The 13571-nt window shown below is 40.2% G+C and overlaps 1 pseudogene; it reads right to left on the bottom strand.

The window, feature by feature from the left end:
• Positions 1–11232: 11232 nt before the first annotated feature.
• On the bottom strand, positions 11233–13315 carry LOC101318585 (heat shock cognate 71 kDa protein pseudogene; annotated as a pseudogene).
• Positions 13316–13571: the final 256 nt, after the last annotated feature.

The raw sequence follows: 13571 nt of genomic DNA, 5'->3' as shown, positions 1-13571 counted from the left end.
TCTTTTCCCTTTCCTCTTCCTCCCCCTACTCTCCTCTGCCACAGATGTATCTGGAAAGGTCTTGGAGCAGTGGAAGGACATGAAGTCGTAGAAGCAGGGGATCTAGATCAGGCGGGGACTTGTAGGTCATTGTGAGACCTTGGAAAGTAAGAAGGCCTCCAACCACTTAACTCACTGTCTGCTCTTCTCTGCTTCAGCGTCCCCAAATCCAAGCAGGACCCACAAAATGAGATTAGACACGTTTTCCTACGTTTCAGGTGATATGTGAAACAAATCCAAAATATTTGCATCGGTAAACGTTTTGTAGACCATATTTTCAATGCGACCAAATTGCATTTGGTAAAGTTAATGGTTATAAGATTGTGTATCGGTCCTGCAGAAGGGAACAAAAGAGTAAATAATATTTAAATCCCACTGTTTTGGACCTCCATATTGACCTCACATATATTTCATCTCTGTTTATGTACACAAGTATTTAAATACGAATTATACCAAAATTGATGGATTATTATTGAAAAAAATTTTAAGATCAATCTTTGTTAAATCAATCCAATTCTTTGATAACATTTCCATAAAAGAGTTAAACCATTTTTATTTTTTATTTTTGTTTGAATACAAGGATCATAATTAGAATCAATTAATTTTCTGGTTTGATTAATTTATTCTGACTTAACTTTCACCTAGATGTATATTCTGTGATTATGAGTTTTCCTTTGCAAAAGTGATTTCTACCAAGCTTATTTCTCAGGTCAAATTTAAAAAGATTTGATTCTTACATTCACTTTTGGCTAAAAAGCATTTTAAATTGTATGCAATTTTAGATACTGGTTTTTTTTTAACATCTTTATTGGAGTATAATTGCTTTACAATGGTGTGTTAGTTTCTGCTTTATAACAAAGTGAATCAGTTATACATATACATATATCCCCATATCTCTTCCCTCTTGCGTCTCCCTCCTACCCTCCCTATCCCACTCGTCTAGGTGGTCACAAAGGACAGAGCTGATCTCCCTGTGCTATGCAGCTGCTTCCCACTAGCTATGTATTTTACATTTGGTAGGGTATATATGTCCATGCCACTCTCTCACTTTGTCACAGCTTACACTTCCCCCTCCCCGTGTCCTCAAGTCCATTTTCTACGTCTGCGACTTTATTCCTGTCCTGCCCTTAGGTTCTTCAAAACCATAGTTTTCTTTCTTTTTTATTTTATTTTTTTTAGATTCCATATATGTGTTAGCGTACAGTATTTGTTTATCTCTTTCTGACTTACTTCACTCTGTATGACAGACTCTAGATCCATCCTACTCACTACAAATAGCTCAATTTTGTTTCTTTTTATGGCTGAGTAATATTCCATTGTATATATGTGCCACACCTTCTTTATGCATTCATCTGTCGATGGACACTTAGGTTGCTTCCATGTCCTGGCTATTGTAAATAGAGCTGCATGAACATTGTGGCATATGACTCTTTTTGAATTATGGTTTTCTCAGGGTATATGCCCAGTAGTGGGATTGCTGGGTCATATGGTAGTTCTATTTTGAGTTTTTTAAGGAAACTCCATACTGTTTTCCATAGTGGCTGTATCAACTTACATTCCCACCAACAGTGCAAGAGGGTTCCCTTTTCTCCACACCCTCTCCAGAATTTATTGTTTGTAGATTTTTTGATGATGGCCATTCTGACCGGTGTGAGGTGATACCTCATTGTAGTTTTGATTTGCATTTCTCTAATGAGTAGTGATGTTGAGCATCCTTTCATGTATTTGTTGGCAATGTGTATGGCTTCTTTGGAGAAATGTCTATTTAGGTCTTCTGCCCATATTTGGATTGGATGGTTTGTTTTTCTGATATTGAGCTGCATGAGCTGCTTGTAAATTTTGGAGATTAATCCTATGTCAGTTGCTTCATTTGCAAATATTTTCTCCCATTCTGAGGGTTGTCTTTTCATCTTGTTTATGGTTTCGTTTGCTGTGCAAAAGCTTTTAAGTTTCATTAGGTCCCATTTGTTTGTTTTTGTTTTTATTTGCATTTCTGTAGGAGGTGGGTCAAAAAGGATCTTGCAGTTATTTATGTCATAGAGTGTTCTGCCTATGTTTTCATCTAAGAGTTTGATAGTGTCTGGTCTTACATTTAGGTCTTTAATCCATTTTGAGTTTATTTTTGTGTATGTTGTTAGGGAGTGTTCTAATTTCATTGTTTTACATGTACATTTCATTCTTTTACATGAGTTTTCCCAGCACCACTTATTGAAGAGGCTGTCTTTGCTCCACTGTATATTCCTGCCTCCTTTATAAAAGGTAAGGTGACCATATGTGCATGGGTTTATCTCTGGGCTTTCTATCCTGTTCCATTGATCTATATTTCTGGTTTGTGCCAGTATCATACTGTCTTGATTACTGTAGCTTTGAAGTATAGTCTGAAGTTCGGGAGCCTGATTCTTCCAGCTCCGTTTTTCTTTCTCAAGATTGTTTTGGCTATTTGGAGTCTTTTGTGTTTCCATACAAATTGTGAACGTTTTCGTTCTAGTTCTGTGAAAAGTGCCATTGGTAGCTTGATAGGGATTGCACTGAATCTGTGGATTGCTTTACGTAATAGAGTCATTTTCACAATGTTGATTCTTCCAATCCAAGAACATGGTATACCTCTCCATATGTTTGTATCATCCTTAATTGCTTTCATCAGTGTCATAGTTTTCTGCCTACAGGTCTTTTGTCTCCTTAGGTAGGTTTATTCTTAGGTATTTTATTCTTTTTGTTGCAGTGGTGAATGGGAGTGTTTCCTTAATTTCTCTTTCAGATTTTTCATCATTAGTATACAAGAATGCAAGAGATTTCTGTGCATTAATTTTGTATGCTGCTACTTTACCAAATTCATTGATTACAACTAGTAGTTTTCTGGTAGCATCTTTAGGATTCTCTATGTATAGTATCATGTCATCTGCAAACACTGACAGCTTTACTTCTTCTTTTCCAAATTGGATTCCTTTTCCTTCTGTGATTGCTGTGGCTAAAACTTCCAAAACTATGTTGAATAATAGTGGTGAGAGTGAGCAACCTTGTCTTGTTCTGATTTTAGTGGAAATGGTTTCAGTTTTTCACCTTTGAGGACGATGTTGACTGTGTGTTTTTCATATATGGTCTTTATTATGTTGAGGAAAGTTCCCTCTATGCCTACTTTCTGGAGGGTTTTTATCATAAATGGGTGTTGAATTTTGTGAAAAGCTTTTTCTGCATCTATTGAGATTATCATATGCTTTTCCTCCTTTGATTTGTTAATATGGTGTATCACATTGATTGATTTGCATATATTGAGAATCCTTGCATTCCTGGGATAAACCCCACTTGATCATGGTGTATGATCCTTTGAATGTGCTGTTGGATTCTGTTTCCTAGTATTTTGTTGTGGATGTTTGCATTTATATTTATCAGTGATATTGGCCTGTAGTTTTCTTTCCTTATGACATCTTTTTCTGGTTTTGGTATCAGGGTGATGGTGGCCTCATAGAGTAAGTTTGGGAGTGTTCCTCCCTCTGCTATATTTTGGAAGAGTCTGAGAAGGATAGGTGTTAGCTCTTCTCCAAATGTTTGATAGAATTCGCCTGTGAAGCCATCTGGTCCTGGGCTTCTGTTTGTTGGAAGATTTTTAATCACAATCTCAATAACAGTGCTTGTGATTGGTCTGTTTATATTTCTATTTCTTCCTGGTTCAGTCTCGGAAGGTTGTGCTTTTCTAAGAATTTGTACATTTCTTCCAGGTTGTCCATGTTGTTGGCATATAGTTGCTTGCAGTAATCTCTCATGATCCTACGTATTTCTGCAGTGTCAGTTGTTACTTCTCCTTTTTCATGTCTAATTCTATAGATTTGAGTCTTCTCCCTTTTTTCTTGATGAGTCTGGCTAATGTGTTTTATCAATTTTGTTTAGCTTCTCAAAGAACGAGCTTTTAGTTTTATTGATCTTTGCTACCGTTTCCTTCATTTCTTTTTCATTTACTTCTTATCTGATCTTTATGATTTCTTTCATCGGGTTAACTTTGGGGTTTTTTTGTTCTTCTTTCTCTAATTGCTTTAGGTGTATGGTTAGGTTGTTTATTTGAGATGTTTCTTGTTTCTTAAGGTACGATTGTATGGCTAAAACTTCCCTCTTACAATTGCTTTTGCTGCGTCCCATAGGTTTTGGATCGTCGTGTTTTTGTTGTAATTTGTCTCTAGGTATTTTTTGGTTTCCTCTTTGATTTCTTCATTGATCTCTTGGTTATTTAGTAGTGTATTGTTTAGCTTCCATGTGTTTGTATTTTTTTACAGATTTTTTCCTGTAATTGATATCTAGTCTCATAGCGTTGTGGTCAGAAAAGATACTTGATACAATTTCAGTTTTCTTAAATTTACCAAGGTTTGATTTGTGACCCAAGATATGATCTATCTTGGAGTATGTGCATGAGCACTTGAGAAGAAAGTGTGTTCTGTTGTTTTTGGGTGGAATGTCCTATAAATAACAATTAAATCCACCTTGTTTAATGTATCATTTAAAGCTTGTGTTTCCTTTTTTATTTTCATTTTGGATGATCTGTCTATTGGTGAAAGTGGGGTGTTAAAGTCCCCTACTATGATTGTGTTACTGTCGATTTCCCCTTTTATGGCTGTTTGCATTTGCCTTATGTATTGAGGTGCTCCTATGTTGCGTGCATAAATATTTACAATTGTTATATCTTCTTCTTGGCTTGATCCCTTGATCATTTTGTAGTGCCCTTCCTTGTCTCTTGTAGTAATCTTTATTTTAAAGTCTATTTTGTCTGATATGAGAATTGCTACACCAGCTTTCTTTTGGTTTCCATTTGCATGGAATATCTTTTTCCATCCCCTCACTTTCAGTCTGTATGTGTCTCTAGGTCTGAAGTGGGTATCGTGTAGACAGCATATATACAGGCCTTGTTTTTGAATCCATTCAGCCAGTCTATGTGTTTTGGTTGGAGCATTTAATCCATTTACATTTAAGGTAATTATCGATATGTTTGTTCCTTTTACCATTTTCTTAATTGTTTTGGGTTTGTTATTGTAGGTCTTTTCCTTCTCTTGTGTTTCCTGCCTAGAGAAGTTCCCTTAGCATTTGTTTTAAAGCTGGTTTGGTGGTGCTGAATTCTCTTAGCTTTTGCTTGTCTGTAAAGCTTTTAATTTCTGTGCTCAATATGAATGAGATTCTTGCTGGGTAGAATAAACTTGTTTGTGGGTTTTTCCCTTCATCACTTTAAATATGTCTTGCCACTCCCTTCTGCCTTGCAGAATTTTTGCTGAAAGATCAGCTGTTAACCTTATGGGGATTCCCTTATATGTTATTTGTTGTTTTCCCCTTGCTGCTTTTAATATTTTTTCTTTGTATTTAATTTTTGATAGTTTGATTAATATGTGTCTTGGTGTGTTTCTCCTTGGATTTATCCTGCATGGGACTCTCTGTGCTTCTTGGTCTTGATTGACTATTTCCTTTCCCATATTAGGGAAGTTTTCAACTATAATCTCTTCAAATATTTTCTCAGTCCCTTTCTTTTTCTGTTCTTCTTCTGAGACCCTTATAATTCGTATGTTGGTGCATTTAATCTTGTCCTGGGGTCTCTGAAACTGTCCTCTATTCTTTTCATTTTTTTTCTTTATTCTGCTCTGCAGTTGTTATTTCCACTATTTTATCTTCCATGTTACTTATCTGTTCTTCTGCCTCAGTTTTTCTGCTATTGCTTCCTTCTAGAGAATTTTTTTTCATCTTAGAGCAAATTTTTATTTTATTTTCAGCTTTGAATTATAATTGACAAATAAAATTGTTTGAGTTGAAAGTGTACAACATGATGATTTGATAATTGAGAAATGATTATCAAAATCTATATATCTAATACATCCATCACCTCATGTAGTTACCTTTTCTATCCAGTAGTAAGAATGCTTAAGATCTACTTTCTTAGTAAATTTCAAGGATAAAATACAATATTATTAACTATAGTCACCATATTGTACATTAGATCCTCAGGAATTTTTCATCATATAACTAAAAATTTGTACACTTTGACCAACATTTTTCCATTTCCCCCACCTCCCAAACACCTGGCAACCATTATTTACTCTCTTTCTCTATGAATTTGACTTATTTTTCTTTCAGATTCCAGATATAAGTGATACCATACTGTATTTGCCTTTCCCTGTCTGGTTTAGCATAATGCTCTCCAGGTTCATCCATGTTGTTGTAAATGGCAGGATTTCCTTCTTTTTACAGCTTAATAATAGTCTATTATATGTATTTTATAATATACATTATATTATATATGCCACTATTTTTTAACATCTTTATTCGAGTATAATTGCTTTACAATGGTGTGTTCGTTTCTGTTTTATAATAACGTGAATCAGTTATACATATACATATATCTCCATATCTCTTCCCTCTTGCTTCTCCCTCCCTCCCTCCCTATCCCACCTCTCTAGGTGGTCACAAAGCACCGAGCTGACCTCCCTGTGCTATGCAGCTGCTTCCCACTAGCTATCTGTTTTACATTTGGTAGTGTATATGTGTCCATGCCACTCTCTTACTTTGTCCCAGCTTACCCTTCCCCCTCCCCGTATCCTCAAGTCCATCCTCTAGTAGGTATGCATCTTTATTCCCGTCTTGCCCCTAGGTTCTTCATGACCATTTTTTGTTTGTTTGTTTTTTAGATTCCATATATATGTGTTAGCCTACGGTATTTGTTTTACTATTTCTGACTTACTTCACTCTGTATGACAGACTCTAGGTCAACTACCTCACTACAAATAACTCAATTTCGTTTCTTTTTATGGCTGAGTAATATTCCATTGCATATATGTGCCACATCTTCTTTATCCATTCATCTGTCGATGGACACTTAGGTTGCTTCCATGTCTGGGCTATTGTAAATAGCTGCAATGAACATTGTGGTACATGACTCTTTTTGAATTATGGTTTTCTCAGGGTATATGCCCAGTAGTGGGATTGCTGGGTCGTATGGTAGTTCTATTTTTAGAGAATTTTTAATTTCACTTATTGTGTTGTTCATCATTTTTTGTTTACTCGTTAGTTTTCTAGGTTCTTGTTAAATGTTTCTTGTAGTTTCTCCATTCTACTTCCAACATTTTGCATCATGTTTACCGTCATTACTATGAATTCTTTTCAGGTAGACTGCCTATTTCCTTTTCATTTGTTTCGTCTCTTATGTTTTTACCTTGCTCCCTCATCTGATGTGTGTTTCTCTGTCTTCTCATTTTGCTTAACTTACTGTGTTTGGCGTTTCCTTTTCACAGGCTGCAGGTTCATAGTTCCTGTTGTTTTTGGTGTCTGCCCCCAGTGGCTAAGGTTGTTTCAGTGGTTTGTGTACGTTTCCTGGTGGAGGGGACTAGTGCCTGTGTCCCGGTGGATGAGGCTGGATCTTGTCTTTCTGGTGGACAGGTCCATGTCTGGTGGTGTGTTTTGGGGTGTCTGTGGTCTTATTATGATTTTAGGCAGCCTCTCTGCTATTGGGTTGGGTTGTGTTCCTGTCTTGCTAGTTGTTTGGCATAGGGTGTCCAGCATTGTAACTTGCTGGTCGTTGAGTGGAGCTGGGTTTTGGCGTTGAGATGGAGATCTCTGGGAGATTTTCGCCGTTTGATATTTCGTGGAGCTAAGAGGTCTCTTGGGGACCAATGTCCTGAACTTGCTCTCCCACCTCAGAGGCAGAGGCCTGACACCCAGCCAGAGCACCAAGACCCTGTCAGCCACACAGCTCAGAAGAAAAGGGAGAAAAAAAGAAAGAAAGAAAAATAATAAAATAAAGTTATTAAAATAAAAAATAATTATTAAAATTAAATTTTTAAAAAATAATTTAAAAAAAAGAAAGACGAGAGCAACCAAGCCAAAAAACAAATCTACGAATCATAAGGAGCACTAAAAACTAAGTTAAAAAACAACAGAATGCTAGGACAAATGGTAAAATCAAAGCTATACAGACAAAATCACAGAGAGACGCATACACATACACACTCACAAAAAGAGAAAAAGGGGGAAAAAATATATATCTTTGCTCCCAAAGTCCACCTCCTCAATTTGGGATGACTCGTTGTCTATTCAGGTATTCCACAGATGCAGGGTACATCAAGTTGATTGTGAATGTTTAATCCACTGCTCCTGAGGCTGCTGGGAGAGATTTCCCTTTCTCTTCTTTGTTCGCACAGCTCCTGGGGTTCAGCTTTGGATTTGGCCCCACCTCTGCGTGTAGGTCGCCTGAGGGCATCTGTTCTTCTCTCAGACAGGACGGGGTTAAAGGAGCAGCTGCTTCGGGGGCTCTGGCTCACTCAGGCTGGGGGGAGGGAGGGGTGCGGATGCGGAGCGAGCCTGTGGCGGCAGAGGCCAGCGTGACGTTGCACCAGCCTGAGGCGCGCCGTGCGTTCTCCCAGGGAAGTTGGCCCTGGATCCCGGGACGCTGGCAGTGGCGGGCTGCACAGGCTCCCCGGAAACGGGGTGTGGATAGTGACCTGTGCTCGCACACAGGCTTCTTGGTGGCGGCAGCAGCCGCCTTAGCGTCTCATGCCCGTCTCTGGGGTCCGCGCTTTTAGCCGCGGCTCGCGCCCGTCTCTGGAGCTCCTTTAAGCAGCGCTCTTAATCCCCTCTCCTCGGGCAGCAGGAAATAAAGAGGGAAGAAAAAGTCTCTTGCCTCTTCGGCAAGTCCAGACTTTTCCCCGGACTCCCTCCCGGCTAGCCGTGGTGCACTAACCCCTGCAGGCTGTGTTCACGCCGCCAACCCCAGTCCTCTCCCTGGGATCCGACCAAAGACCAAGCCTCAGGTCCCAGCCCCGCCCGCCCCGGCGGGGGAGCAGACAAGCCTCTCCGACTGGTGAGTGCTGGTCGGCACCGATCCTCTGTGTGGGAATCTCTCCGCTTTGCCCTCCGCACCCCTGTTGCTGCGCTCTCCTCCATGGCTCCGAAGCTCCCCCCCGCCCACGCCCCATCTCCGCCAGTGAAGGGACTTTCTAGTGTGTGGAGACATTTCCTCCTTCACAGCTCCCTCCCAGAGGTGCAGGTCCCATCCCTATTCTTTTGTCTCTCTTTTTTCTTTTCCCTACCCATGTATGTGGGGAGTTTCTTGCCTTTTGGGAAGTCTGAGGTCTTCTGCCAGCGTTCAGTAGGTGTTCTGTAGGAGTTGTTCCACATGTAGTTGTATTTCTGATATATTTTTTGCTGGAAGGTGATCTCCACGTCTTACTCTTCTGCCATCTTGAAGGTCTCCAACCGATACTGTTGATTTTTTTTAATAAAACTATTTCTACCGAGTCTGTTTCCCATTTTTAATTTTTGAGTTTTTCATGTGTAACAAATTTTACCGCATACGGTTAGTTTTATTTTTTGTTGATTATATTTTCCAATAACATTTGATAAGAATTAGTTAAAGGATTGCTAGTTGTTAAGTTTTTATTGGCACAACGGCCAAAAGCACAATCTTAGGAACTGGATGCAGGGCAAATTCTAAAGTGGGGTCAATGTCTTGCCCTTGTCTCACCCTGCCTCTTACCAGCCTGCCATGCTGTCCAAGCCCATTAAGCCTTTGCTTGCAATGAGACCTGTAAGGAAGACCCCTTATTAGCTCTTTGACACAGGTGCCTATTTCACCAATAGGGTGGGGTGGTGGGGAGCTGAGAAGGGAAGGTCTAAGAGACAAATGACTGCCTCATTATGACAAAATTCCAGAACAAAGCAAAAAATTGCATCCTCCTTTGACGATAAATTTTGGTGCAAAATTATTGTTCCCACATTCTAAAGTTGCTAATCTGCATCTCTTTAATTAATCCAAAACTTTATGAGAACTTAACAGGCTAAGAAAGACTGTTCTAAGCTCTTTAAGGAAAAGTCTAAAGTTTGCAGAATTGGAGTAAAGTGAAGGACTGGACCTAGAGGTTATCATATTGAGTGAAGTAAGTCAGACAGAGAAAGACAAATATATGATATCACATATGTGGTGTATAAAAAAATGATACAGATGAACTTATTTACAAAACAGAAATAGACTCACCAACAGAGAAAACAAACTTATGGTTACCAAAGGGGATAGTGGGGTGGGGTGGTGGGGTGATAAACTAGGAGTTTAGGATTAACATATACACACTACTGTATATAAAATAGGTAAACAACAAGAACCTGCTGTATAGCACAGGGAACTATTTTCAACATCTTGTAATAACCTGTAATGGAAAGAATCTGAAAAAGCATATATATATGTATATATGTATGTATATACATGCATAACTGAACAGTCTTTGCTGTATACCTGAAACTAATGCAGCATTATAAATTAACTATACTTTGATCTTAAAGAAAGGTAAAAAAAAAAAAGACTGACATAAGTGCAGAACACAGAGACTGTGAATTGTATGGAAAGAACAGGAACATATGGCCAGAAGACCTGGCTTCCAGTCCCAGTGTGTCTTCTTTCTATCTTGGGGGATCTAGGGCCATTTACTTGGCCTCCTGGAGTCTCAGTTTCTTCATCTACAAAATCTTGAACATCTCATGGGGTGGTTGTGAAGTATACAAAAGCTTACTGAGTGGTGGTCATGAGCTTGGGGAATGAATCCCTTTTCTTTTCACAAGAAAGCTTCCTGTCCTGTCCTGTCCTCTTCTCTCCCCTTCCATCCCATCCCTCTTCCTCCTCCTACTTTCCTCCTCCTTCACCTGGCCATACTTAATAGTCTTGGAGAAGGGGCTGGCCACACCAGAAAGATCAACTCATGGTTTAGGGTGGGGACTTTGGGTGATATGGTATCAGTGGACCTAGAGATTGACTTTATCCATGTGGGCAATCAATCAATCAACTATGCTTATATAATGAAGCCTCAATACAGTTCTGGACACAGAGGTTCAGCTGAGCTTCCAGGGGTGGCAACACTCAGTGAGTATTGTCACACAGCAATACTGGGACCTCCTGAGGACAATGGAAATGTCACAATTGGGACTCTCCTAGACTCTGCCATATGCAGCTCTTCTTTTGGCTGATTTTAATGTATTCTTTCCCTGTAGTAAATGCAACTGTGGATATAATAGCTTTCATTGAGCTTGTGAGTCTTTTTTTTTATGGTGCCCATTTTAAATACAGTTTTATTTAAGACATTGCATTTTCCATTTACAATACAGTGCTTGTAAAGTGCAATGTTATTTCCTTTCCCTGTGCACACATTCCATGTTCAAGTATCAAGAATGTCCAGTTTACTACAGCAGCTCAACTTTAAAACTGCCATGGAATTTGCTACAAATTTGGGTCCTTTAGTGTTGTGTGGAACAATGCTAACCCTATGCTAGGCTGGCTTAATCAACCTCTTCAATGGTGGGCCCAGAGGAGGCACCACCAGACGGTGGAGCTCCACCACCAGGGAAGCCCCCGGGCATTCCTCCTGGCATTCCTCCTGGCATGCCTCCTGCGCTCTGGTACAGCTTGGTAATGATGGGGTTGCAGACTTTTTCCAGCTCCTTCTGCTGATGTTCAAATTCTTCCTTCTCTGCAGTCTGGTTCTTATCAAGTCAGTTGATTATTTCATTACACTTATCAAGAATCTTCTGTTTGTCCTCATCATTAATCTTGTCTTGAAGTTTCTCATCCACAACAGTAGCTTTCATGCTGAAAGCATAGGATTCTAGAGAATTCTTCGAAGACACCTTATCCCACTGCTTCTCATCTTCAGCTTTATACTTCTCTGCTTCCTGAACCATACGTTCAATGTCTTCTTTGCTCAAACGGCCCTTGTCATTAGTGATGGCAATCCTATTCTCTTTTCCTGTGTTCTCATCCACAGCAGAGACATTGAGGATGACATTGGCATCAATATCAAAAGTGACTTCAATCTGAGGAACACCACGGGCGGCAGGTGGTAAGCCTGTGAGTTCAAACTCGCCAAGCAGGTTGTTATCTTTTGTCATGGCATGCTCACCTTCATAAACCTGAATGAGTACACCAGGCTGGTTGTCCGAGTAGGTTGTGAAGGTCTGCGTCTGCTTGGTGGGAATGGTGGTGGTGCGTTTGTTGAGGACAGTCATGACTCCACCAGCAGTTTCAATTCCAAGGGAAAGAGGAGTGACATCCAACAGCAGCAAATCTTGAACATTTTCAGATTTGTCTCCAGATAGAATGGCTGCCTGGAGAGCTGCACCATAAGCAACAGCCTCATCAGGGTTGATGCTCTTATTCAGTTCTTTCCCATTGAAGAAATCCTGTAGAAGTTTCTGAATCTTGGAGATGCGGGTTGAACCACCCACCAGGACAATATCATGGATCTAAGGCTTGTCTAGCCTGGCATCCCGAAGGGCTTTCTCCACAGGGTCCAGTATGCTACGGAACAGTTCAGCATTCAGTTCTTCAAATCAGGCACAGGTAATTAAGATGTAGAAGTCGATTCCTTCAAAGAGGGAATCAATCTCAATACTGGCCTGGGTGTTGGAAGAGAGAGTGTGCTTAGCACGCTTACAAGCAGTACGAAGGCGACGGACAGCCCTCTTGTTCTCACTGATGTCCTTCTCGTGCTTGCGCTTGAATTCTGCAATAAGATGGTTGACCATCCAGTTGTCAAAGTCTTCTCCACGTAAGTGGGTATCTCCAGCTGTAGATTTGACCTCAAAGATTCCATTCTCAATAGTGAGGATTGACACATCAAAAGTGCCACCACCTAAATCAAAGATCAGCACATTTCTTTCTGCTCCAACATTTTTGTCTAAGCCATAGGCAATAGCAGCAGCAGTCCGTTCCTTGATTCTAAGTACATTGAGCCCAGCAATAGTTCCAGCATCTTTGGTAGCCTGACGCTGAGAATCATTAAAGTAAACGGGTACTGTGACAACAGCATTGGTAACAGTCTTCCCAAGGTAGGCTTCTGCTATTTCCTTCATCTTTGTCAAAACCATGGATGACACCTCCTCTGGATAAAAACCTTTTGTCTCTCCCTTGTATTCTTCTTGAACCTTAGGCCTGCCTGCATCATTCACCACCATGAAGGGCCAATGCTTCATATCAGACTGGACAACAGCATCATCAAATCTTCGTCCAATGAGGGGTTTGGCATCAAACACCGTGTTGGTGGGATTCATTGCAACTTGATTGTTTGCAACATCACGGATCAATCATTCGGTATCAGTAAAGGCGACATAGCTAGGTGTAGTTCGGTTCCCCTGATCATTGGCAATTATTTCCACCTTTCCGTGCTGGAAGACACCCACACAAGAATAGGTGGTGCCAAGATCAATGCCAACTGCAGGTCCCTTAGACATGGTTGCTGGAGCGCAGCCCCGGGTCCACTGGAGGAGATAACAGCAACCTATAGAGCTGCCGTCGCGTTCAGCGAGCTGTGAGTCTTTCTAGTGAATTATGGAATCTGAGGATGGTTTTGGAAAACCCTCAAACTTAGTTGTTTTCAGAAATGAGGGCGATCTTCTCTCTAACTTTGTAGTTGGACCTTAACTCCTTGCCTTTGGAGTCAAAAGCCTTGTTTAGCATTGGCAGTTGGGAGGAGTGTGCTCTTACCTTACAGTTTAGCTAACTCCAGGTACCATCCCCACTATTTATTACT

The sequence above is a fragment of the Tursiops truncatus genome, chromosome 17 (genome assembly GCF_011762595.2).
Source record: "Tursiops truncatus isolate mTurTru1 chromosome 17, mTurTru1.mat.Y, whole genome shotgun sequence".
Classification (NCBI taxonomy): domain Eukaryota; kingdom Metazoa; phylum Chordata; class Mammalia; order Artiodactyla; family Delphinidae; genus Tursiops; species Tursiops truncatus.
The sequence above is the reverse complement of the archived record's forward strand: the minus strand, read 5'-3'. Positions and strand labels throughout refer to the sequence as shown.